The sequence below is a fragment of the Anolis carolinensis genome, chromosome 3, assembly GCF_035594765.1.
Source record: "Anolis carolinensis isolate JA03-04 chromosome 3, rAnoCar3.1.pri, whole genome shotgun sequence".
Lineage (NCBI taxonomy): Eukaryota > Metazoa > Chordata > Lepidosauria > Squamata > Dactyloidae > Anolis > Anolis carolinensis.
This window is the reverse complement of record NC_085843.1, coordinates 167,303,815-167,321,636: the sequence shown is the minus strand read 5'-3', so window position 1 is coordinate 167,321,636 and position 17,822 is coordinate 167,303,815. Positions and strand designations below refer to the sequence as shown.

General features: G+C 40.0%; 1 protein-coding gene across 1 annotated transcript in view; it reads right to left on the bottom strand.

The window, feature by feature from the left end:
• The window catches only part of fam13c (family with sequence similarity 13 member C), a 208,443-nt gene that overhangs the window by 189,904 nt on the left and 717 nt on the right, over nucleotides 1-17,822 (bottom strand). The window lies entirely within an intron of this gene.

Sequence of the window (17,822 nt, the reverse complement as noted above, 5' to 3'; positions counted from 1 at the left end):
ATTACAGAAGTTTAAGAAGCTATGTTCTAGAACATGGCTGGAGTCAACTGCAATCTAGAAAGAGTTCTGTAGCAGACAAATTAACTGGGAAGAACAGGAAAAAAAATCATAGGCTTTGCCTGTCCAAACATCATTTTCTACACTTTGGGTTTTGGCACCTTCTGAGGTTCATGATATGGGGGTTGTTTTCTTCTGCTAACATCAGGTATAATTGTGACATTATTTTTTAAAAAGTTCTTTAAAAATCAATAGAGCAGTGGAACTACTGGAGTGCAAGGTTACAAGACTAAGCAGAAGTATGGCCCCAGGATCATGGATTGAAAAAAATAAGTTGCATGAATGGTGACAGGTGACATCCCAGTATGTTGGCACTATTGGTGATTATATGACTGTTGCATGATAACAACTGTGTGCGATAGTCTGTAAAGTGTATTATCCCTCTATAGATGTTTAATGTTTGTATAACACAGATATGTAAGATGGTATAAATGCTTTAAATCACTCAAATCTCACCCTTTAAACAAAGCAAGCAAATGTTCCTTTTAAATCACAGTGATAGAGCCATGGGGAGATCCTGTGGAATATAATACTGAGACTAAGGGCCCTTCCAGACAGGCCCAAAAATATGGGACCTGTCGCACTTTTACCTGAGGTCAAATGATGCCTCAGGTAAAAGCGAATTAATTCAGAACAAAGCAGGGTTGTTCTGAACTAATTGGATGCCTAGTAAGATCCAGATTTTAGGTAAGATCCAGGTCTTACCAGGTGTGGGCTCTGTGAGGATTGGGCCCAGAGACATGTCACATGATTCCCGGACCCAATTGACACAGCCATCTCAGTTTTTCGGGCTTCATGAGCCCATAAAATCAAGAGGGCACCCACCCATTCATTTCTACATGCCAGGAGGACGGAAGGATCTGTGATATCTCAGGTACCTTTGGCCCCTGACCCCGCAGCCATTACTGATCAAGCGGCTGAGGAGTTTTTCCCAGCTCAGACTTGCTCCCTTTCCAGATGCCGTCTGTTGAAGTTGTGCCAAATCCAATTAAGACCGGCCTTGAGCCAGAGGCAACTCTCCCAGATTCTCCAGAGAACTCAGTGTTTGATAGGAGACTTGCTTTTCAAACAGATAGGTCTTGGAGGCAGAATCTCCACATGAGTTCTAGATTAGCAGAACAGAGTGGTTGTGTTTGAATCCACAAACTGAGCCTATTCTCTTGGGAAGATTAAGGGAGGCTTGAGTGATTGTGTTTGAATCCACAAACTGAGTGTATTCCCTTGGGAAGATTAAAGGAGGCTGATATCTGGCAGGTTGTTGCTACCAGTTCATTCTCTTGGGAAAATGGGGAGTCAAGCACCTGTTTCGGGGAGCTCTTGAACTTCCATAAAAGTTCTGTGCACAGGTTACCCGTCGTGGAGTCAACGTGACTGTTGGATAGCAAACTTCGACTCTTGTTCCTGAGCTTCCCAGCAGCCTGTCGGCGCGCTTACTCTTGAGAAGACCGGGAGTTGCGTCCCTTTCCTTGCCAAAGGTGGACTGCGTTTAGATCCACCATGAACAACCTTGCCTTGCCTTGAAACCTTGCTCTGGACATTTATTCCAAGAACTTCCCTGGAAGACTTTGCTCATTTCACCTGAGAGTTTGAGTGTGTTTCGGTTAATGGATTTAAAACTTTGAACTCTAATACTGGACATTGAATTTTATTTTATTGGAATATATTTCACCTTTCCTCAAAGGACATTTGCTGGACTATATACTCTGCTTATTTTTGTTCGTTTCTTTTATTTCTTTAATAAAGATAATAGATAGTTTATTGGCCTACGAGTTGATTTCCAGTGTTCACGCAGCCTAGAGGCATTACAGGACCACCGTAATGGCAGCCTGATAGGTTTTGTAATTTAAAGCTTATTTTGGGGGGCTTCTGGGTGGTTGGGTTACTGGGATGGCATCCAGACACCTTGCCCAGGAGAGCCCGGGTTTTAGGCAGCTTATGGGGACAAAAACCCATGCCAAAGGGTTTTTTTTTTAACTCACTTCAGTGCGGGTTTTACCCCTGTCTGGAAGCACCCTAATAGAACATATCAAATTCTACTGGATTGATATAGATTCCAAAAAGGAAAGGACAGTGGAAGCTCAACATACCCTGGGCACTTGCTTATTGATTAATACATTTTTACTTTTCTATATATCATTACTTCTTCTGAATTCTATTTTTTCCTTAGTGTTTTAAACTAACATTCATCTCCAGTTGTCCTCAATATTTATATTTATTCAGCTAATGCCTTTCCTTGAGCCTACTGCCTGCAGGACTCACAGCTCAGCAATTCATTTTTTTAATGGGGGTGTGCATAGTTTCAGTTAAACAGCCACAGGCATCTTCTCGTTTTATCAGGACCTGAAATTCAGAGCAAAGGATTTTAGTCCTATGCTATCTATTTTGAGAAGAGTCAGGAAGGGAGGGAGTCTAGCACAGTGACAGCAAATATCATACCTTCCAAAATGTCACAGATTAAAAACCGGGCTCATATCTTGCCAGGAGGTGATAATTCATACATTGCCTTGGGCTCAGCCACAGTTCTCAGCAACCATAATTATAGAACAATTAATGGCATCCACTGGATCTATAAGCAGAACCAGGAATATTTTAAATACCTTATTTTGCCCTTTTAGGTTATTGCCAACTCTGAATTGGTCTCTTTCATTTCTGTGCCCATTTTCCTACTCCTTCTGTGGGCGTTTGTCAGGTTTCTTTAATGAGATGCCAAACCCACCAAGAATGTTCCTCAGGTGGTGAGGTACAATATTGTGGTGTTAACAAAATATGCGATATATTGTGTTATGCTTGGACTCACCCAAAGCCAACTCATGGCACGATTTTTAAGAGAGTGGAGAATCAGCCCATTTGTTTTGGAAAGACATGTGGGCAGCCATTTCCTGCTGCTTTAGACTGCCTATAAATGAAGATTGATGTGTCTTTCATTGATGGAAGTCATACGCAAATACATCACAGAATGACCTTGGTGAATACGATTTGGCATAAATGCACACCGGTTGTGCAAAGCATCTCAATGCTGAGAGGGCTTTTTCCACTTCTAAATCTGGCTGGTCAGCATGTTTGCCAGAGTTTCATCATTACAGGGACATAATAAGGTACTGAGAACAGAGTTTTGAGAAAGACAAGTCCAAGAAAAATAAACCCATCTCTCATTGTATTGGAAGCTAAATTGACCTGGTGCCTCTGTGAAAAAGAGGGTCTACCTCAAATTATTAGTTGTTACAGGCTTCATAGAAAGCTGACCAAGAGCAAATTCTCATGGGGAGCTCAATAGATAGGTTTTAATTTATGCCTAGAGTATTTCTGACTGCCAAATTTGTGTGGCAAAGAGAATTTTTTTCCCATAGATTTAGCTCCCTTATCTGATTGCTTAAGTCCTCTTGGTGTTATTGTACTATTACTTGCCCAAAGACGTCTTGGTCAATCCTGTCTGCTTGTGTGCTCTTAGCATATTATTATCTTTATTTTGTGGATTATATAGCAAGGAAGTTGGGTAGAAGGTTTATGAGTCAAGGAGTAGGGGAGAGTATGTGGTTTAATACATTCATAGGTGCTTTCATATTTCGTATTCAACATTGGGCTAAAGGCATATCTACACTGACCCAAATCTTGACAGCTGCAGAGAATGCAGAAGAGTTTTTTTTTCAAACCGGGGACCAAAAGGTCACAGGTTTGAATTTGGGGAGCGGAGCGAGCACCCGCTGTTAGCCCCAGCTTCTGCCAACCTAGCAGTTTGAAAACATGCAAATGTGAGTAGATCAATAAGTACTCCTCTGGCGGGAAGGTAATGGTGCTCCATGCATTCATGCCAGCCACATGACCTTGGAGGTGTCTACGGACGCCGGCTCTTCAGCTTAGAAATGGAGATGAGCACCAACCCCAGTCAGACACAACTGGACGTAATGTTAGGGGAAAACCTTTACCTTTACCTTGTTTTACAAAAGTCTCAAAGTATGAAAATATGCAAAACCACCCATAACTTCACCCAGCTGGAAGGAAACATTTGAAATTATTCATTCCATCCTAAGGTAAAGGTAAAGGTTTAGGTTTCCCCTGACGTTAAGTCCAGTCGTGACTGACTCTGGGGGTTGGTGCTCATCTCCATTTCTAAGCCGAAGAGCCGGCTTTGCCCATAGACACCTCCAAGGTCATGTGGCTGGCATGACTGCGTGGAGCGCCGTTACCTTCCTGCCAGAGCAGTACCTATTGATCTACCCACATTGGCATGTTTTCGAACTGCTAGGTTGGCAGGAGCTGGGGTAACAGTGGGCGCTCATTCCGCTCCCGGGATTTGAACTTGGGACCTTTTGGTCTGCAAGTTCAGCAGCTCAGCGCTTTAACACACTGTGCCACCAGGGGCCCCCTCATTCCATCCTAGTGGGAAGAATAAGAAATAAGGTTCCCTTGCGCCCAGGACCTCCTTTTGGTATTCACATAGGCATCTCTTTTGCCAATGTGAAAGATGTTTGCATAAGCAGAAGACCACGTCTAAACTTTATATGGCTCTTCACAGTCATGTATGCAACCCCAATGAGACAGCCCTGTTATTTTTGGCTGTTCTCAAGCTGACCTGCTGCATAAACAGCTTATGTCAAGGAACATTACAATTTTGCCCTTATGCAGTAATTCTAAAGAGGGAAATAGCCTTGTTCCCACAGTTCTCCATCAAAGGCACATAACTGAAAGAAAGATTTTGGTTATCTAAGGGGATGTTATAGAGCCGGCATGGTGTAGTGATTTCAGCATTGGGTTACAACTCTAGAGACCAGTTCCTTTTTATAGCACACACACATACACACCCGCCCCATGTGTTATTCTTTTATTGCAAGTCTGTCATAGGATTTTCTTGGCAAAGTTTGTTATGAGTGAGTTTGCTTTTGCCTTCTTCTAAGGCTGAGAAAACGAGACTTTCTCAATGGGTTTCAATGGCTGGGAGAGAGGTTAAAGCCCTTGTCTCCAACAGTCAAACTACTACACCATACTGGCTGTATTTGCATACCATATATACTTGAGTATAAGCGGTGTTTTTCAGCCCTTTATAACTCAAGTGAGGATCCTGGTCGGCTTATATTCAGGTCGGCTTATACTCGAGTATATAAGTAATCAGAGTTGGACAGTCTTATCTTATTATCTTAAATTACAGTTTTATGTAAATATTCAAAATCATTTAACCTACTGATAATAATAATAATAAACTTTATTTTTATATCCCGCCCCATCTCCCCGAAGGGACTCGGGGCGGCTCACAACAGGGACAAGCCCAAAAACAACAACACAAGATATTGACCAAAAACATTCCAATGATTCACAAAATAAATAATAGACAATACATTAAAATCCAAGCAATAAAATCAGAGAATTTAAAAACAAACCAGCGGGGACAGGTTTCATAAAGTGCTGTGTCATGGAAATGAGTGATAAATTACAGTTTTATGTAAATATTCAAAATCATTTAACCTACTGATAATAATAATAATAAACTTTATTTTTATATCTGATGCTTCAATTAATATAATTTTATTGGTAAAGTAAAGGTAAAGGTTTCCCCTGACGTTAAGTCCAGTCATGTCTGACTCTGGGGGTTGGTGCTCATCTCCATTTTTAAGCCGAAGAGCCAGCGTTGTCCGTAGACACCTCCAAGGTCATGTGGCCGGCATGACTGCATGGAGTGCCGTTACCTTCTCGCCGGAGCGGTGCCTATTGATCTACTCACATTGGCATGTATAATAAAGTACGAATTTTTGGTTTACAGATGTTATGTTTAATTGTGTGTTTGTGTTTTAAAAGGGTAAGTATTACGGTTATTGCATCTCAGCACTCAGAGGCTGGTTGCCATGGAGAAGTAGGTAGAGCCAACTGCAGTTTTGTTGAAGAAGTGCAGAATTTAAAAAAGAGGCACAGGGAAGATTGATCCTAGGTTGAGGGGATCAAGGGGACTCAATTGTTCATTTTGAGTCAGTTTAAAATAAGTTTGGTGACTTATTTAATGTAGTCTGTGTCCTGGTAAGGAACAGAGAATCTGTGATCGTATATCACAGGGGTGACTGTGGTTTAAAAGTAGCAGAGAAAGAAGTTCTAACTACTTTAAGTAAAAGAAGTGACACTTTAGAAAGTTTGACTCATCTCATTCTAGTATTGTAACTGTTAATAAAAATACCTCCAAGTGAGAAACAACATTGTAACCACTAAGATCTGTGCCTGAATAAACCTGTTATTGTTCTTCCAACATCTAAGCCTCTGTTGCATATATTATAAACCAAGTTATGCTACCATCTAAAGTGAATAAGAAGAAGAAAGTAAAAGGTCTTCTCTCCGAGTCTTTGGTGGTTGTATCCTTACAAAGTGGTGGCAGTCATTATTAGCTCCTCACAGCATGTTTTTGAACTGCTAGGTTGGCAGAAGCTGGAGCAACAACAGGCACTCACTCCGCTCCCGAGATTTGAACCTGGGACCTTTCGGTCTGCAAGTTCAGCAGCTCAGTGCTTTAACACACTTCGCCACCAGGGCTCCTAATTTTATTAGTAACCTTATGTTTCTTTTTGAAATTAGCTGCTGCATTTCCCACCTTTGTCTTACACTCGAGTCAATAAGTTTTCCCAGTTTTTTGTGGTAAAATTAAGTGCCTCGGCATATATTCGGGTCAGCTTATACTCGAGTATATACGGTATTTACTTTCCATTATTAGCAGGAGTAAATTAATTATGCAGAATAAGAGCATTTAGTATCACTAATCTACATCTTGCGTAATGTTGTCAAAAATCTATTTTTAAAAAAAACCTTGGCAAAACTAATTTTTTTACAGAAAAGAACAAACAGCCCTCTTAATATTCCAGGTATGAATTAAATGAAATATTATGTCAACAAATTCAGCCTCCTCATTGCTGTGCCCTTGGTGAAAGGTCAGAGTGGAAAAACTGTTATATCTAAATGGGCTGAACACATCCAAATAATTCTAATCAACCCCAAGGAATTACTGAAATGTGCGAAAGACTTCAAATGATTGAATGGCATCACTCCAGAGTCTCTCAAGGATTTGATGAGCTGCACTTTGTGACCTTTGCTCTTCAAAACTGCTCAGAATAAAGCAAAATTACTACAGGCTCTCCTCTACAATATCTTAAATAATGTATCAGGTTTCTGGTTGTGAAATTTATATGCTTGAAGAATGGCCAAGCACCACATACAGATAATGAGCATAACTGAACTGGCATGTAAGAATTCCAGTGTGCTTAGCTTTGAACAGATACATACACAGAAGAGACATTACAGGCAATCCAAAAAGCACAGAAAAACTTTGCACGAAGCACATTTATTCAATCATTCTTTTACAGCATTTATATTCTGCCCTTCTCACACCGAAGAGGACTCAGGGCGGATCACAGAACACATATACAACAAACATTCAATGCTGATTATAAAATGGCAAGACAGACAACAGATAGAGGTATTTATAGGCTTTCCCATCTTTCCACAACCTCTGAGGATGCCTGCCATAGATGTGGGTGAAACGTCAGGAGAGAATACTTCTGGAACATGGACATACAGCCCGGAAAACCCACAACAACCCAGTGATTTCAGTCATGAAAGCCTTTGACAACACTTGTGCTGTTTTCCACCTTTCTCTGTTATTCTTCATATATTCCTAAATCTTATAATTTTTCACTTTTCTATTTCGACCCCTACAGTGCTTGCCTAGACACTGATAATTCTTCATCTTTGTTACTGTGATATTTTATTCTCTAAGCTCCCCATCACAAGCTTTTAATCTCTATTCAGAGTTCTGCTGCATGAACAATTTGACCATTTTTCATTTTTTCTTATCCTTTTTATATAGAAATTAATCTTTGTTTCTTATCTTTTAATAGTCACACTGGCCTGGTTCTTAATCATGGTTGTTTATTTTCCAGTGTATTCCATCTTTATGCACTTTGCTTTTCAGACTCTCTTATTTTTTCTTTTTTCCAATAAACTCAAGGAGAAAAATCAGGTTATCATTCACTTTATGTTGACAAAAACACTATCAGGGAGGCCACGGCTCGGTGAGGACTAGTATCTGGATTTCCCAAATCCCAGATCAACACTCTAATGACAGCATCATGCTGGCTCTGCTTAGGCCAAACATTCCCAATTCCTTCTTCATTGTTAAGATAGAGTATTGTATACATATATAAATATCCTCGGAGCCCCGTTGGCAAAGTGTGTTAAAGCACTGAGCTGCTGAACTTGCAGACCGAAAGGCTGCAGGTTCAAATCCCGGGAGCAGAATGAGTGCCTGCTGTTAGCTCCAGCTTCTGCCAACCTAGCAGTTCGAAAACATGCCAATGTGAGTAGATCAATAGGTACCACTCCGGCGGGAAGGTAACAGCACTCCATGCAGTCATGCCGGCCACATGACCTTGGAGGTGTCTATGGACAACACCGGCTCTTCGGCTTAGAAATGGAGATGAGCACCAACCCCCAGAGTCAGACGTGACTGGACTTAACGTCAGGGGAAACCTTTACTTTATACATACCCTCTGAACTGTCTAAAAAAAAAAAACCCTACCATAAGATACATTTTCCATGAATATTTGTCAGGTAGAATTTAGACATATCTTAGAATGCTTGAGAAAAGTAGGTCCAGTGAAAACACAGTTTAATGTGGGGAGGGCAGTGATACAAGTAAAAATTCAAGATAAACCCAAACTGGAATTAAGCAAAGAAAAAGGGAGCTGTGGTTCCAGTGATACATACTCTGAAAGTAATTTCAAACAGAGGAAGTCACTATAGACAAGATCATAATAACACAGCTCTGAAAACTGATACAACTTGGCAAATGCCACTTTACACGGATTACTGATTCTCACTATCTTGAATAGAATCTTAATAATTAATGATCCAGTCAGTAACAACGGATAGGCCGTGAGAACAAAAAACAACAACAGATATTGTTTGCTGGTAAAACAAGTACAGGAAAGAAAGCTAGAGTGAACACAGCTACTTTCCCCTTATATGTTCTTCTGCTAGATTCTATAATCCCTCACTCAACCCCTTGCCAGATATATCGTATGACTCCCTTATACACAGATTTGATACCAATGGTTTCCCTTCCCCACACCCCTAAAATATTGCCCCCAAAGTGTTTGTGAGTGTCTCTTGGTCCTCCAGTGTGAATCTATGATTCACTTCCAGCACAAGTATATTCAAAATATAGAGCTTGCTATTATTCAGTTTCAGGTATCCATTGCAGGTCTTGGAAAATATCCTCCAAGAATACATGGGTTGTAATGTATTTATGATTATGGCAGGACCGAGGATGGAATTACACTGATTCATTAAACTGGGGCTGATCTGATGTATATACACTGGATCATCCCAGGATGGGTCAGACAGGCATTCCCTCAGCCACTGTGGAGGTGGAAGGGAGTTCCAACCACTCAGTGGAACCAAAAAGCATTTCAGCACCACTGGACAACCACCCTTACCATCCCCTACTCTCCTCAGTGTCATGTCAAACTCTGGCTACTACACAGCTTCTTATCTCTTGGCCCTCATCTGCAATGACATCATAGAATCATAGAGTTGGAAGAAACCACATGAGCCATCTAGTCCAACCTCCGAAGTAACCCTGACAATTTGTTAGTCTTGGCCCGGCTCTCTAATCTGTTGAGGTCATTTTGAATTCTGATCCTGTCTTCTGGAGTATTAATTTGGTTTCATCTGCAGACTTGATAAGCATGCCCTCTAAAGCTTCATCCAAGTCATTAATAAAGAGGTTGACGAGAGTTGGGCCCAGGATTGAACCCCACTACTCACTTCTTTCCAGAATGAAGATGAACCATTGGGTTTGGTCAATTAACCAATTACAAATCCATCTAACAGTAGTATTGTCTAGCCCACATTTTACTAGTTTGTTTGAAGGAAGATCATGAGGAACCTTGACAAAGGCCTTACCAAAATCAAGGTATGCTGAATCCATAGCATCCCTTAGTCCACTAAGCTTGTAACTATCAAAAAAGAGGTAAGAGTAGTCTGGCATGACTTGTTTTTAAGAAATCGATTGCGGAGAAGAGATGTTCGATGTTTATTTTATTATATTATTATATTATAACCGCTGCCACCAGTGTAAAGATATTTATAATGCGGCCACCAGATGTAATCCACGCTTGCCACCACTATGGGAAGATATAGCCACTAGCTACTTAGAGAGGAGACCTTTTAAATTTTGTTTTTCTTCTTTCTTCTTGTTTGTTTTTGATGGTAATATATATGACAGAAGCTGAGATGTTTAAAAGAACAATAACACGTTTATTCTGGCACAAAGCTTAAGGGTTACAGTAACTTTCTCTTTAGAGGCACTTTGGTTAACAGTTGCAAGGCTAGAATGAGGTGTTTCAAACTTCTTAAAATGTCACTTCTTTCTTTACTGCTCTAAACTGCAGTCACCCTGTGAATTACAATCACAGATTATCTGTTCCTCATCAGGAGACAGACTACCTTAAAATAAGTCACCAAACTTATTTTAAATTGACTCAAAAATAAGCATTTGAGTCTCCCTGATCCCTTCAACTGAGGATCAGTCTTCACTGTACCTCATCAGGGCACAGACTAACTGCTTCTTTTTCAAACCTGCACCTCTCCACCAAAAAGGCAGTTGGCTCTGCCCACTTCTCCATGGCAACCAACTCATGAGTTCAGAGTAATTGAAATATTGACCCTTTTAAAACGCAATTAAACATGACATCTGTAAACTAAAAAATTCACACTTCGTTACATCGATGTTGACTTTTAGTGACCACAGCATTCTTTTCTAAGTGATTACAGACTGCTTCCTTAATGATCTGCTCCAGCATCTTTCCCAGTAATGATATCAGGCTAACTGGATGGTAATTATTTGGATCCACTTTTTTCCTTTCTTGAAGATAGGGACAATATTAGCCCTCCTCCAGACTGTTGGGGCTTCTCCTATTTTCCAACATTGGTTCTGAAATCAGTTCTGCTAGTTCAGTGGTTCTCAACCTGTGGGTCACCAGATGTTTTGGCCTTCAACTCCCAGAAATCCTAACAGCTGGTAAACTGACTGGGATTTCTGGGAGTTGTAGGCCAAAACACTTGGGGACCCACAGGTTGAGAACCACTGAGATAATCTCAAATGATGGGAAAGAGATATTTGAGGAGAAAACATGAAGTTGTGGGGAAATAACATCTATCAGATTAGATTATGAATTCAGCTCACTATCCGACAACAAATGCGTATCTGGCAGGCGAAGGTTAATAGAAAGTTTATGAAACTTGGAATGCAATTAAGTCTCTGAGGATGGCACTGTTGGAGGCAGTGGCAGTTGCTATGGCAATGAAAGGGCTCAGGACTAGTAACAGCAGATTAACTGGAAGAGAGATAAGTACATTAAAAATAGCTCTCATGCACCATTTCTTCACATCTTATTATGGAATTAATCCATAAGGTTGAAAACAGAGGCTGCACCCCAACCCATGGGGGTAAAATAATATGGCCTCTATGCTCACCAGTAAACATGCTGGATTACAGTGTAATGGGCCATTGTGATAAAATACCTATTAAGGCAATTTCAAAGAATGACCATTTATTGACACAGCATAAACCCAGTATAATGTTCATTGCTCTGCACATCTGTCAACAGTTCTGCTAATACCATTGCCATCACACCTTCACATCAGAGTCAAGTCTACCATAAGGCAAAATGAGGCAGCCAACTCAAATAGTCGATTTGGAGTTGGAAGATGTTAGTTTTATGGAAAGATATTGATCTCCCAGCAAAAGAAAAGTGGATTGTAAAAACTTTTGAAATTGCAGGGATGCGCAAATAGTCTGTTTTAATCAAAGAGAAATCTCTCTCTCCCTTTTTGATCCTTTTTAAATCTCAGTTTTCCTACTTTCTATACAATCAAATGTTCTCACTCTTTCGATGTTAATTTACTCTATCTTATAAGGTAAAACTTCAATAAAAATATATTTTAAAAAAGAGAAATCTGTGTTTCGTTTTCTAAAAGATTGAGACCCGTTTTTATTGTATACAAAGGTAGAAGTTATAGCAACAATTATGGAATTTGAAGGCTGAGTTTTAGTGTTAAATTTTTAGCAGAAATGTCAATTCAGTTTAGTAGTAATTAGGTGTTTATGGTAGGTTTTTATTGACATTTCTGACCAGTGGGGTGGGAAGTCAACTTTTAAACACAACTAAAGTAGTGAGCCCCGGTGGCGAAATGTGTTAAAGCACTGAGCTGCTGAATTTGCAGACCAAAAGGTCACAGGTTCAAATTCCGGGAGCAGACTGAGTGCCCGCTGTTAGCTCCAGCTTCTGCCAACCTAGCAGTTCGAAAACATGCCAATGTGAGTAGATCAATAGGTACCGCTCTGGTGGGAAAGTAACGGAGCTCCATGCAGTCATGCCGGCCACATGACCTTGGAGGTTTCTACGGACAACGCCGGCTCTTCGGCTTAGAAATGGAGATGAGCACCAACCCCCAGAGTCAGACATGACTGGACTTAACATCAGGGGAAACCTTTACCTTTTAAAGTCGTGATTATCTTGTTTGGGGGTGGGTGAGTTTGTTTTGTTTTTCTGTATGATTTTCTTTTTTTCCTTCCCCCCCCCCCCCCCCTATTATTGTAGTGTTTATTTTGCAGTTATGGTTAAAGTACTCTATATTTTCAAATAAAATATTAGCTACACTGTTATTATTGTTTTTTACCAATGAGAACAGGGAGAGGTTATTGTGGGATTTTCTGTTTTGAGTGTCAGAATAATTGAAGATTATGCATCTGGGCTTTGATGAAGCCTCAGGCAGCCAAATTCTTGGGCTAGTCCTGCTTCACACACATGACATGTTTACATGAAGCTCACGCAGTTTGTGCTCTCCACATTTCCCTTGACAGGAAAGAAAACAATCAAAGTTTTCTATCAAAGACCAACACTGTTCACTGAGGACTCATCCAGACAGACCCCAAAATCAGGACATATCTCGGTTTTACCAGAGGCGTCCAAATGAAGCCTCCAGTAAAATTGAATTAATTAATTTCCCTGGTTTGTTCCAAATTAATTAAATACCCCATTAGATCCGAGCCTTCTTTAAAGGCCTAGGTCTAATGGAGTATTGGACCTGTGGGGATGCACTAGCAAGTAATCCTGGGACTACACAGGTATGAGTCCCCATTGCCATCTCACACCTTTTAGGCTCCTGGAGACCAAAGGTTTGGGATGGCACCCACCCTGCCTCCCCCCAAGCCTCAACATTACCCCTAAAAATAAACTAAAAATTACCTGGCCACCATAACTTTCCTCCTTGCACCCTCCAGGTGTGTGGAAATGAAGCACCAGGAGACCAGGGGGGAGGGGAGGAAAGTTATGGTGAGCAGATAAATAGGAGTATTTTAATCAGGATGGAATATAGCTGCCACCAGCGCTGGCCCAAGGTAATTTTCAAGTGTAGACAAACAGAATTTTGGCATGCGCTCCCCCAAACCAATCACTGAAAAATAAAAGCGTTGGATAAGTAAAAATGTTGAATAATAAGGAGGGATTAAGGAAAGGCCTAAATAAAGAACAACACTCTGAAAACAGAGGAAATCCAGACAGGAAACAATCAGGGCCAGCTAACACCTCCCAACCAAGGATGCCCCCTCGGAGAAAGCAGCCAGGCTTTGAATCTGCAAGGCCATTAAATGCTAATCATGCTGGCCAATTGCAACATTCACACTAGCCTCAAACAGACATGAGCTCTTTTTCCCATCCTGGACAGATATATAAACTCCACTTTACCTAGCTTCCAACAGACCTTAGAACCTCTGAGGATACCTGCCATAGATGTGGGTGAAACATCAGGAGAGAATGCTTCTGGAATGTGGCCAGGAAGCCTTTATTTATTTATATCCCACTTTCTCCCACGGGTGGGACTCAAAGCATCTTAGATATATCAAGAGTCATTCCATGGAATTAAGCATTAAGGTACAACGCTAAATGTCTATGACATGGGAAGGGAAGGGTGAGTTGATTAGACAACACAAAGTTTATGATATTTTACTCTATTATGATAATGTGGAAATTTAATACAAATTAAATATTAAAATTAGTCCTTGACTAATACTAATATATGAAACTGACTTATACATGAGTTTGTTTGAGAATTGACTCTGTGCTAGCTTCCATTTGAATAGTTATTGAAGGTCTGATTTTCTACTCAAAGGTTTGGATAGTTCTCTTTGGATCGTAATTTTCTGAGTGTGGAATGACGTCTGTCTTCTACATTCAAGCCACTACATTTGAGTGAAATCTCAGGAGCTACTAGATAAATTTATATAGTTTATATTAAAAAGGAAATTGGACCATGATCATCATAATCACCCTTTTTAAATTACATTTTTAAATGTCAGAGCAAACTCAGTGTGACATAGTAAAGGTGAATATTTTGAAATGGGAACAGAATGCATGTAAAAAACACTCTTGGAGGTTTCTGCCTGGTTTGCTTCTACCTTCTCTCGTTAAATACCACATCGCCCTTCCTCCCACAAAATGCTAGTTTGCTTTACCAATCTGGTCTCCTTGCCCATGCTTCCTGTTGGCTTTCTGCCTTTTTAAGTATGTTTGGAATCTGCAAATGATTTGTGTACAATTCCAGTACTAAAATTTCAATTGATTTTTTATTTATTATTATTATTTATCTTACAGTATCTATATTCCACCCTTCTCACCCCAAAGGGGACTCAGGGCGAATCACATTGTATACATATAAGGCAAACATTCAATGCCATATACACATAGAACAGAGACAGACACAGAGGCAATTTAACCTTCTCCTGAGGGGATGTTCAATTCCAGCCACAGGGGGAGCAGCTGCTTCATCATCCACTGCGACAGCACTTTCTAATTCCAACGGCGGCTGGATGATTTTAATGGAGTCATAAATTAGTTAAATTAGCCTCCACACTTTATAAGTGGTACCTTAATTTCCTACTTGATAGATGCAACTATCTTTCGGGTTGCTAGGTCAGCAACGAGCAGGAGCTATTTTTTATTTTTAATTGTCGGGTGCTCATCCCACCGCGGGCTGGCCTTGAACTCATGACCTCATGGTCTGAGTGATTTATTGCAGCTGGCTGCTCACCAGCCTGCACCACAGCCCGGCTTTGTGACATCACAAGTGCTTAGCCAGTCAGGACCCTGGACCACTCCTACCAGAATAGTAATCAGTTTCTTCTGAATTTAATCCCGGAAAGAAAAGCCCTGGCTGAAAACATAAAGAATACTACGTCCTGTTTGCTTTGTACCATGCAGTTGGCTTCATTATATAGAATGGAAAGAGGTGTGATCTTGTAAAATGTCTTACGATGGCTTCAATGAGGAGAGTGAGTCATTATGTGATGACAAATCAATTCATCCTCCTGAGAGCAAAAGCTCTTGAAAAATAAGATGGATGTATGAGTAAGACTCTGGTCACAACAGGAGACATGCTGTTCCGTTTTCTAATAGCTCTAACAGATTAAACTCATAGAAAGTTAGCCTTCCTGAACTTGGTGACTCCCCTTGTTAGCTGGGGACATTTGGTATTGTATTCCAACATATCTGAAGGGTTCTAGGTTGGTCTAGAAATTATCTTTTCTGAGCTTGGTTAAAGGCCCTTTTTGGTTATTAGTACCCAAATCCTCCTGCCACTTTAGTCATTTCCATCTCTTGAATATTTCCTTTTTAAAATCCATTACATGCTGCATTCCACTATGAATATTAATTGCCCATTTTGACCCATCCTCCTGAATTTTCCTCGAACTGTAATGATTTGGGATTTTCACATTAAAGGAATGTTTTCTTGGATAATTCAAATAAGACATCCCCTGAAAATAAGACCTAGTAGAGGTTTTGCTGAATTGCTAAATATAAGGCCTCCCTTGAAAGTAAGACCTAGCAAAGTTTTTGTTTGGAAGCATGCCCAACGAACAGAACACCCGAACACGCAGGTTCGGTAAATGTACGTACCATAGATTGCTGTACATGGAAATAATGGTAGTAACAAGAAACTCTTGATGGGATTCATAGTTTGTCTGGTTATGGTGGTTTGTGATGACAACTACTGTACAGTATATAATAAATGTTAATTTTTTGTTCTAATATAAATATGAATTCTTCTTCATAGAAAAATAAGCTGTCCCCTGAAAATAAGACCTAGCACATCTTTGGGAGCAAAAATTAATATAAGACACTGTGTATTATTCATATCATTCATATTGGTTTTGTTTTGATTTTGTGCTGTTGTGTCCGGGCATGGCCCCATGTAAGCCGCCTCAAGTCCCTTTGGGGAGATGGGGCGGGGTATAAGAATAAAATTATTAATTATTATTATTATTATTATTATTATTATTATTATTATTATTACTACTACTACTACTACTGTGTAGTAATCATATCATCAGCAATCATATATACACCTTTTATATGCCCAAATGTTTGATTTTTCTGTTGAAAAACCTCACTTGAGGATTTAAGCCCAACTGGTAAACGATTAAAACAATACTTTCCCCACGGTATATTGAATGTACATAATCTGGATGATGCTTTATCTAGTTTTACCTGCCAATAGCCATCTTTCTCATCTATTATTGTGAAGATTTTCTTTTCAGCTAGGTGACTTAGAACTTCCTCAACTGTTGGGATGGTATAATGTTGTCTCCGCACTGCCTTATTTAGATCTCGCAGATCAAGACATATACGCAGAGACCCATTCTTTTTTTTTTCAGTGATAACAAGACTGCTCACCCAATCTGTGGGTCCTACAACTTTTGTTATAACACCCATATTTTTCATCTAATTAAGGGTATCCTTTAGCCTATCATGTATGGCAAAGGGTACTCTCCTACATCCTTGGATCATGGGAACCACTGTTGGATCAGTGTGAATGTGGTGATGTCCTTGAAACTCACCGAGACCCTGGAAAACTTCTGGATATAAGTTGAGCAATTTTTCTTGTGTTAATAACCCCTCTGTCTGTATCAGATCTAGCCAACGACAGATCTGGACCACACTTGGTACACAGACCCAAAATAGCCAACTTTGAATACTGGCAGGGTTTGGGGAGGATTGGCCCACGATTCTGGGAATTGTAGTTCACCCACTCCAAACTGAGAATACATAACATTCAAAGACAAATAATGCCTTTTTCTAATAACCCGGGCATCGCCGGGTCCCCAAGCTAGTATACAATAAAAAACAGCAGCATCATGAATTAAATGAATTAAACCCAAATTCTCACAAGCTGGTCTGCCTAATAATGGGGTTGTCGAGCAATCTGTCACATAAAACAATAGATTATACACTCCTTTTGCTGTTATACAATCAAACTCAACTGCTCCCATTGGTTGTACAGTAGAGTCTCGCTTATCCAACGTAAACGGGCCGGCAGAACGTTGGATAAGCGAATATGTTGGATAATAAGGAGATATTAAGGAAAAGCCTATTAAACATCAAATTAGGATAGGATTTTACAAATTAAGCACCAAAACATGTTATACAACAAATTTGACAGAAAAAGTAGTTCAATACACAGTAATGCTATGTAGTAATTACTGTATTTATGAATTTAGCACGAAAATATCACAATTTATTGAAAACATTGACTACAAAAATTCGTTGGATAATCCAGAACGTTGGATAAGCGAGTGTTGGATAAGTGAGACTCTACTGTATTTTTGTTCCCCCATATGATACCAGCACTACTTTACTCTTAGACATTTGTTTTGCACCGGGTATTCTATAAAATAT